At 33.4% G+C, this 17,916-nt stretch overlaps 1 long non-coding RNA gene across 1 annotated transcript; it reads left to right on the top strand.

The window, feature by feature from the left end:
* The first annotated feature begins 8,036 nt into the window (after window positions 1-8,036).
* On the top strand, window positions 8,037-15,960 carry LOC136070872 (uncharacterized). The gene is made up of 11 exons (XR_010632096.1): window positions 8,037-9,296; window positions 10,206-10,316; window positions 10,788-10,873; window positions 10,979-11,089; window positions 11,316-11,370; window positions 12,117-12,208; window positions 12,608-12,932; window positions 13,391-13,570; window positions 13,669-13,720; window positions 14,103-14,234; window positions 15,635-15,960. It is a non-coding gene; the product is annotated as an uncharacterized LOC136070872 (long non-coding RNA).
* Window positions 15,961-17,916: the final 1,956 nt, after the last annotated feature.

Raw genomic sequence — 17,916 nt, 5'->3', positions numbered from 1 at the left:
ATATTAAATTTGTTGGCTTGTGCACTTTGTGTGGACCAGTAATCAAATAATAAAAAAAGCCTAAATGGCTAGTGCAGCTAATGCATATTCAATTGCCGTTGGTCCTGTTAGCGTGGTTCATGAAGGATTTATGCCTTGAAGTTGATTTGTAATTGATATATAATCCTTTTGCATCTGAGGAGTTCGTACAGAGATTCAATTGCATCGTAGAGCTTGTGCAGTTAGTGAGAATTTTGTATACATCAGTTACTTTTTTTTTTTTTTTTTTTATTAGCAGTAGTAAACTCATTTTTAATTTATGACTTTAGAGATTTGGAGAATGACAACCAGATTGGTTTAACAGCATTTCCCTAGAGATAGTGCCTGTTCAAAGAAAATGATTTTGATTTCATAAGGTTTCTAGTTAGGTGGTCCGTGGTTGAATGTATGTCCCGGTCATATGGAAACAGCAATTTCAACACTACATTTCGTTGGTCCCTATCCAAACTTTCCTTAATGTATTGGGCCAATTTCAACCTTGCATCAGATCAACTAAATTTTGGTCCACCATAAAAACCCAAATCTAAGTTCCACTTAAATCCATAGTTATTGCTGCTTCTCATTTAAATAAAGTGTTTTGTAGCTCTGTTTTATTTTAGGAACTAAATTTATATTTTCCATATTGTTTTCTCGAAGGCAATCCTCTGTTTTTGAGAGGAGCTATTCTTCAACCTTGTGCTTCACACATGGGACTTCATTGCATTGCACCACCTTTAGCATCCGAGTAGTTTTGTAATTGGGAATTTACATAGGTAGTTGCGAATGAGACATGCACCAATATATTAAACATTTCTGAACAAATTCTTTTTGCACAAACTTTCATAAATAGTGGTTTGTATAATCTGTTCCAGGGATTGATAGCCTTCCTGTCAACGTTGGCTACAAGGTACTCTCGTGGGTCCTTGAAGAACAAAATAACTTGAACTTATCATTGTCAACTCTTAAGACATATACCAACATGCATATTCAACCAAATAAAGACCGGGAGAGTCACATAAGATATCATATTCATCATGACAAGGTTCACAATGTTGGTTGGAAAATCATAAATCTGTAAAGTGTTTCAACTAAAACCTACCGTATGCATTATTTAAATCCTTTCTTTCTAAGCATTGCCTTAATTAATTCTTGTACAATTATAATATTTTCACTCACTCTTCTACCTCGGCTAAAGCCTACTTGGCTGGGATGAAAAATGTCATTCAGGAAGGACACAAATGCTTAGTTAATTTTTCAAACGAATCAAACCACTTTATAAAGTGTGTTGCATAGGCTAATAGGTATGTGACATTGATTCCGGGTGAGGGATTTTGGGAATCAGAACCAGATTGGTGTGAACTAGTCCCTAGAGATGGTGCCCTTTAAAACAATAAAATTATGGATACAACAAAAATTTTACAATTTCACATAAATTAACCTACCACCTCACATATTGGTCACCACAATTTGTAATTTTAAATTTTTTTCTAGCTCATGTGTGATGTGATGGACTAATTTGAAAATGTTTATGAATTTTGTTGTGTCCTAGAAAGACTATTAAGAAAATGATTTTGATTTCCTATAGTTCTAGGAAGGTGTATAACCCGAGCAATTGTATAAAGCAAAGTCCAATTCCAACCCAAATTTCCTGGGTCCCATTCCTAACGTTCCTTAATGTGCTGGGCCCAATCCAACCTACAATAGGGCCAAGTAAGTTTAAATTTGGTCCACATGACCCAAATTTAAAAGTCCACTATCATCTATATCTATATATATATATATATATAACTGAAACCTTTAAAGCTCCCACAATTTTTCACGTCACCATTATTTATTTATTTATTTTTTGTTTATTTTAGATTCTTTTTTATTCTAGGTTTTATATCTTCTTATATTTATTAGTGTTACAATAGTTTAGTTTAAGTAAAACTCTATTAGATATATTTTGTTGGCCTATCACATCATTATTATTATCTATATATAATATAAAATTGAAGATTAAAAATTAATTCTAATTTTTTAAGATACCTCACGTTAGAATTTAAAAAAAAAATGACTCACTTTAGGTTTGAATTTTTTTTTTTAAAAAGGACTCACCAAAAAAAAAAAAAACTTTAGGATTAAGAAAAAAGAGAGAGACTCCCGGTAGGACTCTCTCTTCTCTCCTTAAAACCCTAACAATTACCATCTAAAACCCTAAACTCAACTTCACTTTAAGATTAAAAAAATAAGAAGGAGAGAGACTCACGTAAAAAAAAAAAATGTAAGTTTTGTCTTTTTTATTTGCTTTCATATGTGCCTGAAATTTTCATTCTATCTTATTGTTTTATTATGTTTAGAATTGATTTTCTTCTAAGTATTTGGGTTAATCTCTATATTTTGATAGTGTTTTTATGGGTTTGGTTTTTGGGTTGAAATTCTAATAATTATTTTATATTGTATATGGCAGATGAAGCATCTCTATTTTTTGGAGAAAATCAAAGCTGCAACCTATGTCTTCCAGCCCAAGGTGTGGTAAATTTTTATACGTTCTTACTTTATTGAGAATTTTTATTTGGGTTCATGTGATTTTTTGTTTTTTTATTAAAGCTTTGATTTTTGGTTGATTAATTATTTGTTTGGATTCAACGTAAAAGATAATGGAATTAGGTGTTATAAATTTGATAATGTTCCATGTTTTGAATTGTTTATATTATTTAGACTCCGGTAGAACTCTCTCTTCTCTCCTTAAAACCATAGTAATTACCATCTCAAAACCCTAAACTTAACTTCACTTTAAAATTAAAAAAATAAGAAGGAGAGAGACTCAACTAAAAAAAAAAAAAAAAAAAACGTAGATTTTGTCTTTTTTATTTGCTTTCATATGTGCCTGAAATTTTCATTCTATTTTATTGTTTTGTTATGTTTAGAATTTATTTTCTTCTAAGTATTTGGGTTAATCTCTATATTTTGATAGTGTTTTTGTGGGTTTGGTTTTTGGGTTGAAATTTCTAATAATTATTTTATATTGTATACGGCAGATGAAGCATCTCTATTTTTTGGAGAAAAATCAAAACTGCAACCTATGTCTTCCAACCCAAGGTGTGGTAAATTTTTATTTGGTATATTATATATGATTTTTTTGAATTTGAAGGGTTTTGTTTGGTTTTGAAGTAGAATTTGGGGATTCTATAAAATTTGGAAGGTTTAAGTTTTGGGGTTTTTGGTATTTGCGTCTTAGTAGGTTGATCTTAATTCTTTACCTTATATGTTTTTGCTTTATTGAGAATTTTTATTTTGGGTTCAAGTGATTTTTTGTTTTCTTAATTAAAGTTTTGATTTTTGGTTGATTAATTATTTGCTGGGATTAATTTCAATTAATTATTTGTTTGGATTTAACGTAAAAGATAATGGAATTATGTATTATAAATTTGATAATGTTCCATGTTTTGAATTGTTTATATTATTATTAATACGACTAAATAAGATTTGTTTTTATCTTTGTAGTTTATATCAGTTTTGAGTGCGTGTATATATATAACTTTTGGGAATTTTGCTTTATTAATTTAAGAATTGTAAATTACTTTGTAGGTTTCAGTAACTATGCACCTGCAGTGACACATTGACAATATAAGCATATATATATATGGTATTAACATTTTATAAAAATCTTTTTTACAACCCAATAACATTCTACGTTAGACAACACTTCTAAACTATAGAAAAGTATAGAAGTTAAATATTTATTCCCATTGTATTTTATTTAATTATGACAGATCCATTTTTTTTTTTTATAATATGCATATTATTAATCCAATTTTCTATTTCTAAATTTCTTAGATTTTATTATATCAATCTTTTTTTCTTTTAAATTCTTGGTGGGCAAATCAGTCTCTCACTAATTCTTTTACCTTAACGTGATGTTGGTTAATTGTCCTTTTATTTAACTATCTCGTGCATCGCACGAGTCAGCGACTAATAATATTAAAAGTTGAAGCGTAGTAATTAATATTACTACACTAACATTAAACCATGTCAGTAACCATATTATTACCAAATTTTTTCTTGAATTTCTCCTTTAATTTTAAAATTATTTCCTAAATTTTTAAATACTAAAAAAAATGAAAATAGTTCTCAGCCTTGTCTCTACTGTAAAGCACAATCTTTATAGCTTTAATTCCACAATAAAGCTCAAGCCCAAGCCCAAGCTTAAGCTTATGTCTCATGGTTTCAAACTCCCTTTCTGTCTCCTCAGCTTTCGGTTAACTGTGTTTCACGATTTCTGTCTCCCCACCTTTTAAACGGGGGATTTTTTAGAAAATAACTACAAAACTCAAACAATATTATTAGTTAGGCAACGTTTCAAACATATTGCATTTCTAACAATTCGACTTCAGAGGAGTCGATTTTACTGTTCATATCGCCTATTTTTGCGCCACGTAGATAAAGAAATCGAGTCCATTATACTCATTTTTTATACATAGAAATCGACTTCAATAGAGTCGTCTTCAATACAAAGAAAACGACTCCAGTGGAGTCGTTTTCTTTGTATTGAAAACGACTCCACTGAAGTCGATTTCTCTGTGTAGAAATTCAAACGTGTCGTCGGTGTTGTTCGTACCACCTCACAACCAGAAGAACCCCAGAAGAAATCAAATCCAAAACGGACTGTACCCGAGCGTGTTCTCCTCCACTGATCCGATCCGATCACCTGAAGCTTTCGCCGGGGTTTGGTCAGAATCGGCGCCTGGATTCTTCGTGCTTCGCCGTCGGTGTTGCTGGGTTCGTCGGGGTCTGGTGAAATCGGCGCCTGGGTTCGTCGGGGTTTGGTGAATCGGCGCCTGGGTTCGTCAGCGCCTGGGTTCGTCGGTGTTGCTCGTCGACGCCTGGGTTCGTTTGCTGGGTTCTTCTGTCGCATGGGTTTTTTAACACAACTGAAGCTTAACTGTGTGGAGTTCGTGGTGTTGGTGGGTTTTTGGGGAAATCAACTTCAGTGGAGTCGTCTTCAATACAAAGAAAACGACTCCACTGGAGTCGTTTTCTTTGTATTGAAGACGACTCCACTGAAGTCGATTTGTCTCTACTGTAAAGCACAATCTTTATAGCTTTAATTCCACAATAAAGCTCAAGCCCAAGCCCAAGCTTAAGCTTATGTCTCATGGTTTCAAACTCCCTTTCTGTCTCCTCAGCTTTCGGTTAACTGTGTTTCACGATTTCTGTCTCCCCACCTTTTAAACGGGGGATTTTTTAGAAAATAACTACAAAACTCAAACAATATTATTAGTTAGGCAACGTTTCAAACATATTGCATTTCTAACAATTCGACTTCAGAGGAGTCGATTTTACTGTTCATATCGCCTATTTTTGCGCCACGTAGATAAAGAAATCGAGTCCATTATACTCATTTTTTATACATAGAAATCGACTTCAATAGAGTCGTCTTCAATACAAAGAAAACGACTCCAGTGGAGTCGTTTTCTTTGTATTGAAAACGACTCCACTGAAGTCGATTTCTCTGTGTAGAAATTCAAACGTGTCGTCGGTGTTGTTCGTACCACCTCACAACCAGAAGAACCCCAGAAGAAATCAAATCCAAAACGGACTGTACCCGAGCGTGTTCTCCTCCACTGATCCGATCCGATCACCTGAAGCTTTCGCCGGGGTTTGGTCAGAATCGGCGCCTGGATTCTTCGTGCTTCGCCGTCGGTGTTGCTGGGTTCGTCGGGGTCTGGTGAAATCGGCGCCTGGGTTCGTCGGGGTTTGGTGAATCGGCGCCTGGGTTCGTCAGCGCCTGGGTTCGTCGGTGTTGCTCGTCGACGCCTGGGTTCGTTTGCTGGGTTCTTCTGTCGCATGGGTTTTTTAACACAACTGAAGCTTAACTGTGTGGAGTTCGTGGTGTTGGTGGGTTTTTGGGGAAATCAACTTCAGTGGAGTCGTCTTCAATACAAAGAAAACGACTCCACTGGAGTCGTTTTCTTTGTATTGAAGACGACTCCACTGAAGTCGATTTCTATGTATAAAAAATGAGTATAATGGACTCGATTTCTTTATCTACGTGGCACAAATAGGCGATATAAACAGTAAAATTGACTCCTCTGAAGTCGAATTGTTAGAAATGCAATATGTTTGAAACGTTGCTTAACTAATAATATTGTTTGGATTTTATAGTTATTTTATAAAAAAATCCTTTTAAATGGCAACCCTTCATCAGCGTTAATTATTCAGCGGTTTCAATCCCTCAACGGCAACCCTTCAGCTTTTACTAACGCCAGCCTGTAACAGCAGTCTCTCTGTCTTCTTTCCTTTGTTTCTTCCTCTCCTCACAACATATTAATACTGACAAAAGGTGGATGATTCAGTTCAGGTATTTGTGCTCTATTCTTGTGACTGCCAGGCATAATAATTCAATGTAAGGATTAGATTATTTTGATTGATTTTTTTTTTTTTCTTTTAAAAATTTGTTACTGCCTTTTTCGTGATGTGATATGGATGATTGTTATGTTGATTTTTCTTTGTATTTGATTTTTTTTAGGATGTTGAATTTTTGATTGCTGGGTTTTTTAATTAGAGCTCTACCTCTTTTGTATTGTGGGTCGTATATGGGTTAGTGTGATTCTAATTTCTTCGTGTAGTGCCGTTGTGTGGGTACCTCGACAATTTGGTTTGGTTAACATGTGGGGAAGTTTTTGCTAGGGATATGCCAACTGGGTGTTTTAATTGGAGTTCTACCTCTTTTGTGTTGTGGGTCATATATGGGTTTATGTAGATATTGTTTAATGAGAGAGGCTGAACAGTTTATGTAGACTTATTTCCTATATGATATGAGGGGTTGCCCCAAATTAATAAAAAGTGAATCAGAGTGGTCCAAAATTTCCCATATTCGATGTTTTGGTAATGATGCTATTAAAATTCGTCCCTAGCTGCATAGATTGGTCTAAGACAGATCCCAGCCGTAAGTTTTCTCATATTGAATCAACCAAACAATTGTCAAAGATTGCCAAATTCCCTTTCAGTGTTTTTTTTTTTTTTTTTTTTTTTTTTTTTTTTTTTTTTTTTTTTTTTTTTTTTTTTTTTTTTTTTTTTTNACAGCATTATTCTTATAAAACTCACCATTAATTTCACTTTTTGTTTTGGTTTTATTGACTATTTTTTTCTTTTGTTGCTTAAAGTAGAGGATTAGGTTTTTTTTTTTTTTTTGATCAGCTTATTAATTTATTTGCATATATTCTTCCTTTTAAAGACTCACTTTTTCTAGGTTTGCTATATTTTTGTTAACTTTAAGTAAATAATCAAATAAGTTTTTCAATTAATGCTTGCAATATTAGGGAAGGTACTGAGTGAAACAAAAGTCTTTGAATTTTCTAAGAACCATACTGGTCATTATTAGTAGGCCAGATTGAGTTCAAATGTCTTTTTCCTTTTTCTTTTTTTAGGGTCCCATCATGGAGGACAAAGAAAGAAAAAGAACTATAGTCCAAAATTTTAAAAAATAATAATAATAATAATAATAATAATAATTGACTTTGTAGTAAGTGGGGAGATTTCATTTTACTTGTCAGTGGGTTGGAGAGATTAGTGTGAACTGTGATCTGATCAAGTTTGGTGTGGACCTCCATTGACCAGAGTTGGCCCTCAAATTTTTTTAGTGAATTCCAGTAGATGCTTTGCTCACTTAAACATCTATATGTAGGACTATCTTAAAAAAAAAAAGAAAAAAAAAAAAAAAAAAGAGTGCTACTTATCCCATTATAAAGTTGTGATCAATTACGACCCTGACCTGCCAATTTTTTCTTAAGCTGGGCCTTACCCGCATGAACGGGTGGGATCGTGATGCTCAAAATGTTGAATTAACTGTAAAATGTACTCTCCCCTAGATCAAAAGTTTTACATGGAGTTGCCACTTATTTAATTTAAATGGAAAAATAAGAAAACCTTCAATATAAAAAATGCTTCTGTTGTATTTATTAATGTATATGACAATTTACATCAATTTTGTAACAAAAATTTACAATGCTTTTTACCCTAGATACAATCTAAGAAAAGTAAATTACATTGCTTTATTTCCTAGTTACATTCTAAAAAAATGTAAAATTGCATATACAAGAGCATAGTCTAGAACCCTTTATCTTGGTTCGGAGGCTAATTTACGAGATGGGAAGGGATTAAGTACCCATCTCACCCAGTAAAACCGATCTCCTAGGTTAAGGTGACCAATATCATGTCATGTCAAACAAATACAAACAATATGTCATATAAACATGTTAATTTGCAGGAATTGTAAACAAATATGTGTTAGGGGAATTTAACATAAAGAGAAACAAAAAGTGAAATTTGTTGTATAACAATTTTAATGTAAAGCAAGCATGAAGGTAATGGCATGTTCATCCAAGAAATCAAAGTAAATAAAGAATGCCTAGCCTAGTCATATTTATCTAAGCATGTAAAGAAAAGCAAACAAAGTTGTCATGTTATTTGTCATCAACATAATTGCAAAGAGAAATAAATAAATAAAACATTTAAGCATATTTGATCATCTAAGAAATTATGAAAAAAGTAAAGGAAAACCCCCTTAGACATGTTCATCTAGAGAAAATCAAAATACTTAGACATGTTCATTCAAGCATTTAAAAAAAGTAAAACAACTACCTATACATGTTCATCTAAGCATTCAAGGGAAAGTTGTGCTTTAGCCTAGAAGTGTTCAACTAAGCATTCAAGAGAAAATTGTGCTTTGGCCTAGAAGTGTTCATCTAAGCATGTAAAAGGAATATCAATGAGACATATAGGCATGTTCATCCAAGCATATCATGAGAGAAACAAATAATGACTTGTTAAGCATTTATTCAAACATGTGTAGAAAGTTAAGAACATAATTAACTACTTACTAGCATAGAGCATAAATTAAAAGGGAGAAGTGACCACTTAAAGGGCTAGGAAATTGACTCGACTGTTTTACTTAAAATGATATACCATGGCTTTGGTAGTTGGATCATTTACTCGACTACTGTGAGGTATATCTCGATATTTTCTTCTTAATCATCTATCTGTTTTTCCTTATCATTTTGCTCATCCTTGATAATCTCATGCTAAATATTTAATTCTTTTGGCCTCATTTGAACCAAACATCTGATTCTAATATCTAGGGATGTACATTTTGTTATGAATCAATTTTTCACACATTGATGCACATTTGAGAAAGGGCCAGAGAAGCAGGACCTCTATCATTTCATAACCGAAGCAAGGATGTGCATCATGGAACGTGTCATGTTTAATCCATATTATATGGTGGCAAATGAAAGGTGAGCTAGGTAATTGACCAGTTTTTAACTCATTTAATTTTTGGCCTTATGTTTTTGGCTTTAAATTTGATTGTTAATTTTCATGGTTTCTTGTTATACATTTTGGAGATTGATGAATACAAAGGCGTGCGGATTTCTTGTCTTAGTGATTGAAGAGTTTTGTGTCATGGAAGAGGGGAAAGAGTGTGATGTTACCACCAAGAGTGGAGGGGATGAGATGATAAATGCTTGCTTTTCTTTTTACCATTGCTAGTCACCCAATTTGGAATGACATTTAAAAAAGGAAATCCTTGAATTAGTCACCAATATGTTCAAGGAAAAAGGTAGAAGAAGACGGGAATGAAGCCATATTACAATTGATTGCTCTGGGCAGTTCAACTCTGATTCACCTTTAGCTAACTTTATATTCTTCTTTTTCTTCTTCTGATGCTATTGCATTTGCTTTTTAATCCATGGTCAACTACTTTTATTTCCAATCCTTAAGGGTCCAGGAATGTTTTGGTTTCATTCAGTCTGAACATCATGCAAAATGTTCTTTCCTCGTTAGGTCTAATTCAATCTTAACATAAGGCAAAAGGCTTCATGTACAAAAGCCCTGTTATCACTTCAAAGAAGCTGCAACAAGCTTAACCTTTGATTTTGTTTTCTTTAGTAGTCCATTTGATTTGGTTACATATGAAGAGAAACAAGTTAGATTTTCAAGTAAGACCTTTACTCAGCCTTCCATCTATAATTTTGAATGCTTGAATCAATTTTCATTCAACAAGTTTAAGAAGAAAGAGGGAAGCACTCATAGCTCAAACCTGTCACTCCCCTTTTTCATTCATCTAGTCCTAATGTTATGAGGTTATGTACTTGCTATTTATCAAGTTCTTATATCAAAATTTTGTGCGTTTTCTTTTGTCTCAGAGGCAGTAGTGTTTCATGGCATGGAAGAGTGCAAAGTGGGGGAAGCAACCAGCAGTAGATTTTGGAAACCATATCTAGAGTACAAGTCTGACTTATTTCCAACCCTTAAGGGTATAGTAATGTTTTGGTCTCTTTCAATCAGAACATCATGCAAAATGTTCTTTCCTCATAAGGTCTGATTCAATATTAACATCAGGCAAAAGGCTTCATGTACAAAAGCCCCATTACTTATTAAAAAAAATGGTGCAAAAGCCCTGTTATCACTACAAAGATGCTGCGAACAAGCTTAACCTTTGATCTTGTTTTCTTTAGTATTCCGTTTGATTTGGTTACATATGAAATGAAACAAGTTAATTTTTCAAATAACACCTTTACTGAGTCTTCCATCCATAATTTTGAATGCTTGAATCCTTTTTTCATTCAACTAGTTTAAGAAGAAAGAGGGAAGCACCCATAGCTCAAACCCATCGCTCAATCCCTTTTTCATTCATCTAGTCTTAATGTTATGGGGTTATGAGGGATATGTACTTGCTATTTATAAAGTTCTTATGTCAATATTTTGTGCATTTTCTTTGTCTCAAGTGCAAAGTGGGGGAAGCAACCAGCAGTAGATATGAAGATATTACAAATACTTTGGATCATGTAACAATCACAGAACAACATTCTTGGTAGTAAATCAAATCTTTATTGGTTTGTTGCGACTTCTTTGCTTTCTTATTTCCATCTGTCTCGCTCAAGGAGTTTCCTCCACCGTTTGATTTATTTCCTTCAAGATGTAGGAAACCGTATCAAGAGTACAAGTCTGCTTTATTTGGGCCTATGGCTAAAAACTAAAATGAAGATATTGCATAAACAGAAAATTTTCTTACGTACATTAATGCAAGGTATCTGACTTAATTATTATTTGTTTAATTAGCCTTCAGAAGCACTTTAGCTTACCCTGATATCTTTTCTAACTATTGAAAGAAAGTTCCTTAATCACATATTGATTCTTTTCTAAGCAATTAATCATGACTTGGAGCATTGTTTATTTTCTAAATAAAGAAATTTTTTCATTGCAAACTGCTCCAGCATATCCGTTTGATAATTTTTCATTTGTATCTACATCAGTTTTACTTAATGGGAGTAGACATAGCTCAAGAGCAGCTTTTGTGGTTTATGAGAGGTAACCTAACTTGATTTACCATTTTATTGGTTTTTTTGTTTTGTTTTTGTTTTTTTTTTTTCCTCCTTTTTTATGGATTTAAAATTGGAGTTTTTTAAGTTCCCTAATTTTGAAAGGACTGGACTATGTGATATCAAGAAGGATTTGCTAAAAAATTATAATTTATACATTTGAAACTTGTGTTAAACAGTACTCTTCTCTGTAGGAAATTTGGAGTACCCTCAAAAGATTTTGCGGCTAGACCTCCTAAAATCATTGACAATGTCATATCTAGCTCATCTCCTAGTGTAATCTATATTTAAATCTCAAAAAAATCTTCTTCTGTTTGTCATTCATGTTTGCAGCTGAAAGACTCGCCAGAGTCTTAATAATCTTAATTCAGCCAGTTTGCTAAAGGTCAAGTCAAAAATTTGGTTTTAAAAGCAGGTTGTTTATATAATTTAAATTGTTCGCATGTGCACTTTAGTGCGGACCAGTCATCAAACGATCGAAAAGCCTAAATGGCTAGTGCAGCTGATATATATTCAAGTGGCTGTTGGTACTGTTAGCTTGGTTCATGAAGGATTTATGCCTTGAAGTTGATTTGTAATTGTGATATAATCCTTTTGACATCTGAGGAGTTCATACAGTGATTCAATTGCATTGTAGAGTTTGTGAAGTATTGTATTGAGAATTGTGTATACACCAGTTACCTTTTTTCTTTTTTCATTAGCAGTACTAAACTCCTTTTTCATTTATGCCATCAGAGATTTGGCGAATGAGAACCAGATCAGTGTTGCTGCATTCCCTAGAGATGGTGCCTGTTAAGAAGATGATATTGATTTCATAAGTTTTCTAGGTAGGTGTATGCATATCCCAGGCATATGGAAGCAGTAATATTGTTGGATTGCCTTTAGCCTCAATTCATTATAATGCTACAATGCAATAATGTTCTTACATCCAGCATACAGAAAAACTTACTATGATATTCAGTATGGTGTGCTCCTTATTGGGATGTGTTTGAGCATACAACTACAATTGCCCTTTTCTAGAAAAGGGCAATAGAAGAGAAGTTTGCTGATTTTTTCAATTGATACAGTCATTTTGGTGTCAAAGTAAAAAATTCCTGTTGGATTTGCTGTAGGAAACCTATTATTGAAATTTTTTATTTATCAAGCTTTGCTCTTAATGGTTTTTTTTTTTTTTTTTTTAATCCTTTCTTCCGGAAGTTACAACCTTGTTTGTTGAACTTATGCAGTCTAAACTTAATGGAGAAGCGTAGTTTATGCTGGTGAAAATCATTAAGCAAGGATGCCCCACTGTGGTCATGTCTTATATTCTGGTGCAAGATAGCTAATTGAGAAAGCTATATAGGCAGAATGGCAAAGCTCTATAGGGCAAAGCAACAAAGCTCCCTTTCTCTCCTCCCTGAAGCTTTGTCCTTATTTACAGAGCTCTATACTTAATTCATAGACACAGGAAGAAGACTCCCCTGCCTGGAATTCTCCCAATAAGCTGATCAGACAAAGCCCTGGACTTCCCTTAACTACCAACCCCTACCCTTAAGATTCCTCACCACCTGGGTTTGAAGATCCCTCACTGCCTGGTTATGTTTTCAAAAGGCTTAAATTGCTAGTGCAGCTGAAATTCAAGTGTTGTTGGTCCTATAAGCATGGTTCATGAAGGATTTATGCCTTGAAGTTGATTTGTAATTGTATTATAATCCTTTTGACATCTTAGGAGTTCATATAGAGGAGATTCAATTGCATTGTACAGCTTGTGAAGTACTGTATTGAAATTTTGTATACACCAATTACCTATATATATATATTTTTTATTCATTAGTAGTAGTGTTGAACATGATCGAAACTCCTGATTTTCTCAAATCTCTTGAAACTATGTTGTTTTGTGTGTAGATTTTTAATTATTAGTTTTTTAGAAGTTGCAATAATGTATGTTCGGCACTATAAAACAATCTTACCTGCCATTTTTTATACCATCTGTTTATTTTCTCATTCCTTTAACTTGTTTATTGTTGCAGGTTGAACTCTAGTCCATATGGGTAAGCACAGCTTGCTTAAGAGGGAATTGTTATGCAAATGACTGAAAATTTATTTTATGGCACCATAATTGGGAGAACAGGAAATGTCAGTGGCACCTTTGAAACTGTCTACAGCATTCAGGATCCGGTAATCTACTAAAAAGATCTCCCCTGCCATTGGTAACTTAAGATTTAACTTTACATAGCTGCCTCTACCTTCGAAAATGCTCCAATATAACTGTTTGATAATTGATAATTTTCATTTGAATCTCATCAAGTTTGCTTAATGGGAGTAGACATAGCTCAAGAGTGGCTTTTGTGGTTTATGAGGTAATGCAATTTGATTTACCATTTTTATTGGTTTTTTTGTATCATGGAGTTAAATTGGAGTTCTTTTAGTTCCCTAATTTTGAAAGGACTGGATTATGTGATATCAAGAAGTTGCTACAAAATTATAATTTATACATTTGAAACTTGTATTAAAGAGTACTCCTCTCTAAAAGAATTTTTGGAGAACCCTTAAAAACTTTTGTAGCTGCGCCTCCTAAAATCATTGACAATGTCATATCTAGCTTGTCGCCTACTGTAATCTATGATTAAATGTCAATGCAATCTTCATCTGCTTGTCACTCATTTATCAGATCATAGACGAAGTCTTTTAGTTTTTACAATTTGCATTATGCCAACTGATTAACATATATACTACGGACAGATTATTTATAAAAGAAGAGGAAGATCAATCTCCCAAAAAAAAAAAAAAAACCATCTGGGAGGTCAAGGATTTAGTTGAGGAACAAAATGAGCACGAGCTCTATGCAACCAATCAGAAAGAAAAGTAAGGGAGGTAAAGCCTCTAAATATCATATATGGTATATTTTTCCCTCAACTTCTGTTTTGTTAAATCAATATACTCGGGTTGGCTGTTTTTTGTTTCTTAATAAAATTTTCGTTACTTATCAAAAAAAAAAAGATTGTTAAATCAATAGTTATTGCTGCTTCTTATTTAAATAAAGTTTTTGGTAGCTGTGTTTTATTGTAGAAATTAGAATTATATATTTTGGGTTATTTTTATGCTCCTCATCTTGCTTAGGAATTAAATATTGTTGCAATGCATAGTAGTAAAAATTTTACTCCAGTAATCGGCATTCTGTGGTAGGAAATAGTCTGTCCTACTAGTGACCCTAAAATTATAAATAAGAACAAAAAAAGGAGTCATTCTGACCACGCTTTTGATTGCTTGTGTGTAGCTCATGATGCTCATTATAGCTTCTTGAGTAGAGGTTGGCTACTATATATTTATTTTAGATCATTATCATTTTTTGTCAATAGTGATTAAAAGTATTTTAATTTAATCAGTTAAAAAAGTATGCTTTCCTTGCAAAATTCTTTCTTCTAATCACGTTTTACCCTGAATAAGCCCTAAATCCCTGCCACTAGGGGGGAGGAGCTGGGGGAATCCACACTTACAAGAGACCTTGGAGGACAAAGAAAGGATGTTCAGTGAGCACTTGGGGATGCAAGCATGGATTTTGAACTTTTTCCCGTTTTACGTACTAATTTGCCAATGACCAACTTCTCAAAATTTATCCTTCAAATATTGCTCTATTTGGCATGCAACTATTAGTTTCTTATATCTCTCTCTACATTAATTTGTTGGGTATGGTTGTCACTCATGCTGAGCATCATTCCCCCATGTGGTTATGTAAGTTTTAAATCATAGTCAACAAATTGCAAGGTACTGGGGATTAATAGATCTAGGCAATGCTTTCATTTTCCATGTTGTTTTATCAATGGCTGATTTATCTCAATCTGGCACAATTAGAATTTTACTATACATTGGTGGCTAGCCTTTGGCCTCAATTCAATATAATGCTGCAATGCAATAATGGTCTTACATCCGGGACATAGAAAAAATTTACTACAATATTCAGTGTCGTATACTTTTATTGAGAATTTGCTAGAATCTGTGGGTGGGGAATCAAAGATTGATCTTGGGATGTGTTTGAGCTTAAGAATATAACTGCCCTTTTCTAGAGAAGAGCAACAGAAGAGAAATTTGCTGATTATTTATTTGATAGAATTATTTTGATGTCAAAGTAAAAATTTTCTGTTGGATTTGCTGCAATAAACCTATTGTTGGAATTTTTTATTTCTCAAGCTTTGAACAAAAGTCTATTTATATATTTTTTTTATTTTTCTGCTCTTTTCCCTGAAGCTACAACCTTGTTTGCTGAACTTATGCAGTCTTAGTCTATACTTATTGGAGAAGCAAAGTTGATGCTGGTGAAAATCATTAAGCAATGATGCCCCTCAGATGGTTGTGTCTTAAATTCTGGTGCAAGATAGCTAATTGAGAAAGCTCCATATGCAGAATGGCAACAAAGCTTCCTTTCTCTCCTCCCTGAAGCTTTTTCCTTGTTTACAGAGTTCTATGCTCAATTCATAGACACAAAAATGCTTACAGATGAAGCTTCAATCAACATCCTGAATGTGACTTCCCATTTCTTTTAGTTGTTTGAATGTGAATGACTAATTATCAAGTTTGTCATAATAAGGACATGATTTTTAAAGTCTTTATTTTTAAAGTACTAAATTGCTTGTGCTAAGAGGAAAATTTTATTTGTAGAAGCAGATAATAAATATATACTAATCATTGAATCAGCCAGTCTGCTAAAAGTCAAAGCAACAAGGTGGCTTTAGAAGCAGGTTGTTTATATATTTAAGTTGTTCATGTGTGCTGCACTTTTGTGTACGCCTCTAATTAAATAGTCAAAGCGTAACTTGTTGATAAGATGATGAAATAGATTATTAATCAAAGGTTTAGTTAAATTTAAGAAACGGTGTCTTTAGAGATTAATGTTTTCCCAGTGCTACTATTGTGGAGTCAGTTTGTTAGAAGTTCTTGGAATTGGTCAGAGGTTGTGGTCATAAAAATTAGATACTCATATTTTGTTTAATTGAGATCCATAGCAGATAATAAATATATACTAATCATTGGCATCTGAATTGGAATTGCAGGTTAGTAGTATATTGTAATTATTTCTTAAAAAAAAATTGTGATCCATAGTGGATGATAAATATATACTTATCGTTTTTCTTTTTTTCTTTTTATAATTCAGTAATTACAATTTACAACAATTAAAGAGGGAGATTTAACTAATAAAAAATGTTGTAACAGACTATGCCACTTAACTATAAGTCTTTTTGCAATACTTACCATTTAGTCTGAACAAAGTATTATTGATTCTTGTGGAAATAAACAACTCAGGGTTAGAGAAGGTAGATCCAAAGGTTGGAAACTCGTTTTCCCATCACATGTTGCAAGTGTAAAAAATAAGCATCCAACTAATCTTCTAATATTATAATATTAAAAGATTAGCTGGGAAAACGAGTTTCCAACCTTTGGATCTACCTTCTCTAACCCTGAGTTGTTTATATATATATATATATACTATTAATTACATGATTCCCTATTTGAGTTTCAACATTTTGAGTACTAAAATTTTCCCACACAAATTCTTAAATTTTCTAAAATACCTTTATCTTTTAGTTAAATAATTTTAAATTAAAAAACACAAACTACTTAAAAGAGTAATTTACTATTCCTAAGTTTTAGGCTTTTTCTTTTATCTTCTCCATTTGGCCTAAAACTTAGGATTATCTTTTCCTCATTTTTAAATATTGTTCCACGTTACCTTACCTTTTTTTTTTTTTTTTTTTGAAGAAATCCTTACCTCTTTCTTTTAAATGAAAAATACACATGATTATTTATATATACTTTTAAACATTATAACACTAAACCAAAAAAACAAGTAAATAGAAAAGAGCATTATTGCACGCACAAAACACGTGTAATGAGTCTAGTATACTAATAATAAGATTCCCTATTTGAGTTTCATGATTTTGCGTACTAAAATATCCTCACATAAATTCTTAAACTCTCTAAAATACCCCTATCTTTTAGTTAAATAATTTTAAATTTAAAAATATACATTGGTTAAAAAAATAATTTACTAGTTTAAAAACGTTTTTAAGTTTTAGGCTTTCAAACTTTTATAAACTCTCATGTAGAGAAAAATCTTAAAAGTTGGGAAATTATTTCTGTGGGGCCAGAAAATCGGGTAGCCTTGGCCCACTCCATGCCAGGCCCAAATGGCCCACGCCGAGGATGCATGATGCGTCCGAGACCTCGGAAAAGCACGAGGACCACCCCACCAAAGGACTCCTTGAATATCCGAGGAGGAGAGGGCCTAGTGCCACGCGTCAGCGGCAGAAGCACGGTAAAGGAGCAAGCCTTAGGTGAGCTGTCACCTCCGCATTGAATGCGCTCACCTAACCGCCCTGGCCGCATTAATGGGGATGTAACCCTTGGCAGGGCAACATCGATCATGGTGAGCCACTTGAGTACGAATAAGACCTCTGATGGAACGGAGGGTCAGAGAGGAGGCCAATGGATGATTAGCAGAAAGAAAGGAGAAGGATATAAGAAAGAGGAGCAAAGCAGTTAGTGGGGAGGGGGGGGGGGG

This window comes from Quercus suber, unplaced genomic scaffold (genome assembly GCF_002906115.3).
Source record: "Quercus suber isolate HL8 unplaced genomic scaffold, Cork oak 2.0 scaffold_266, whole genome shotgun sequence".
NCBI classification, from domain to species: Eukaryota; Viridiplantae; Streptophyta; class Magnoliopsida; order Fagales; family Fagaceae; genus Quercus; species Quercus suber.
This window is presented reverse-complemented; position numbering and strand designations above follow the sequence as displayed.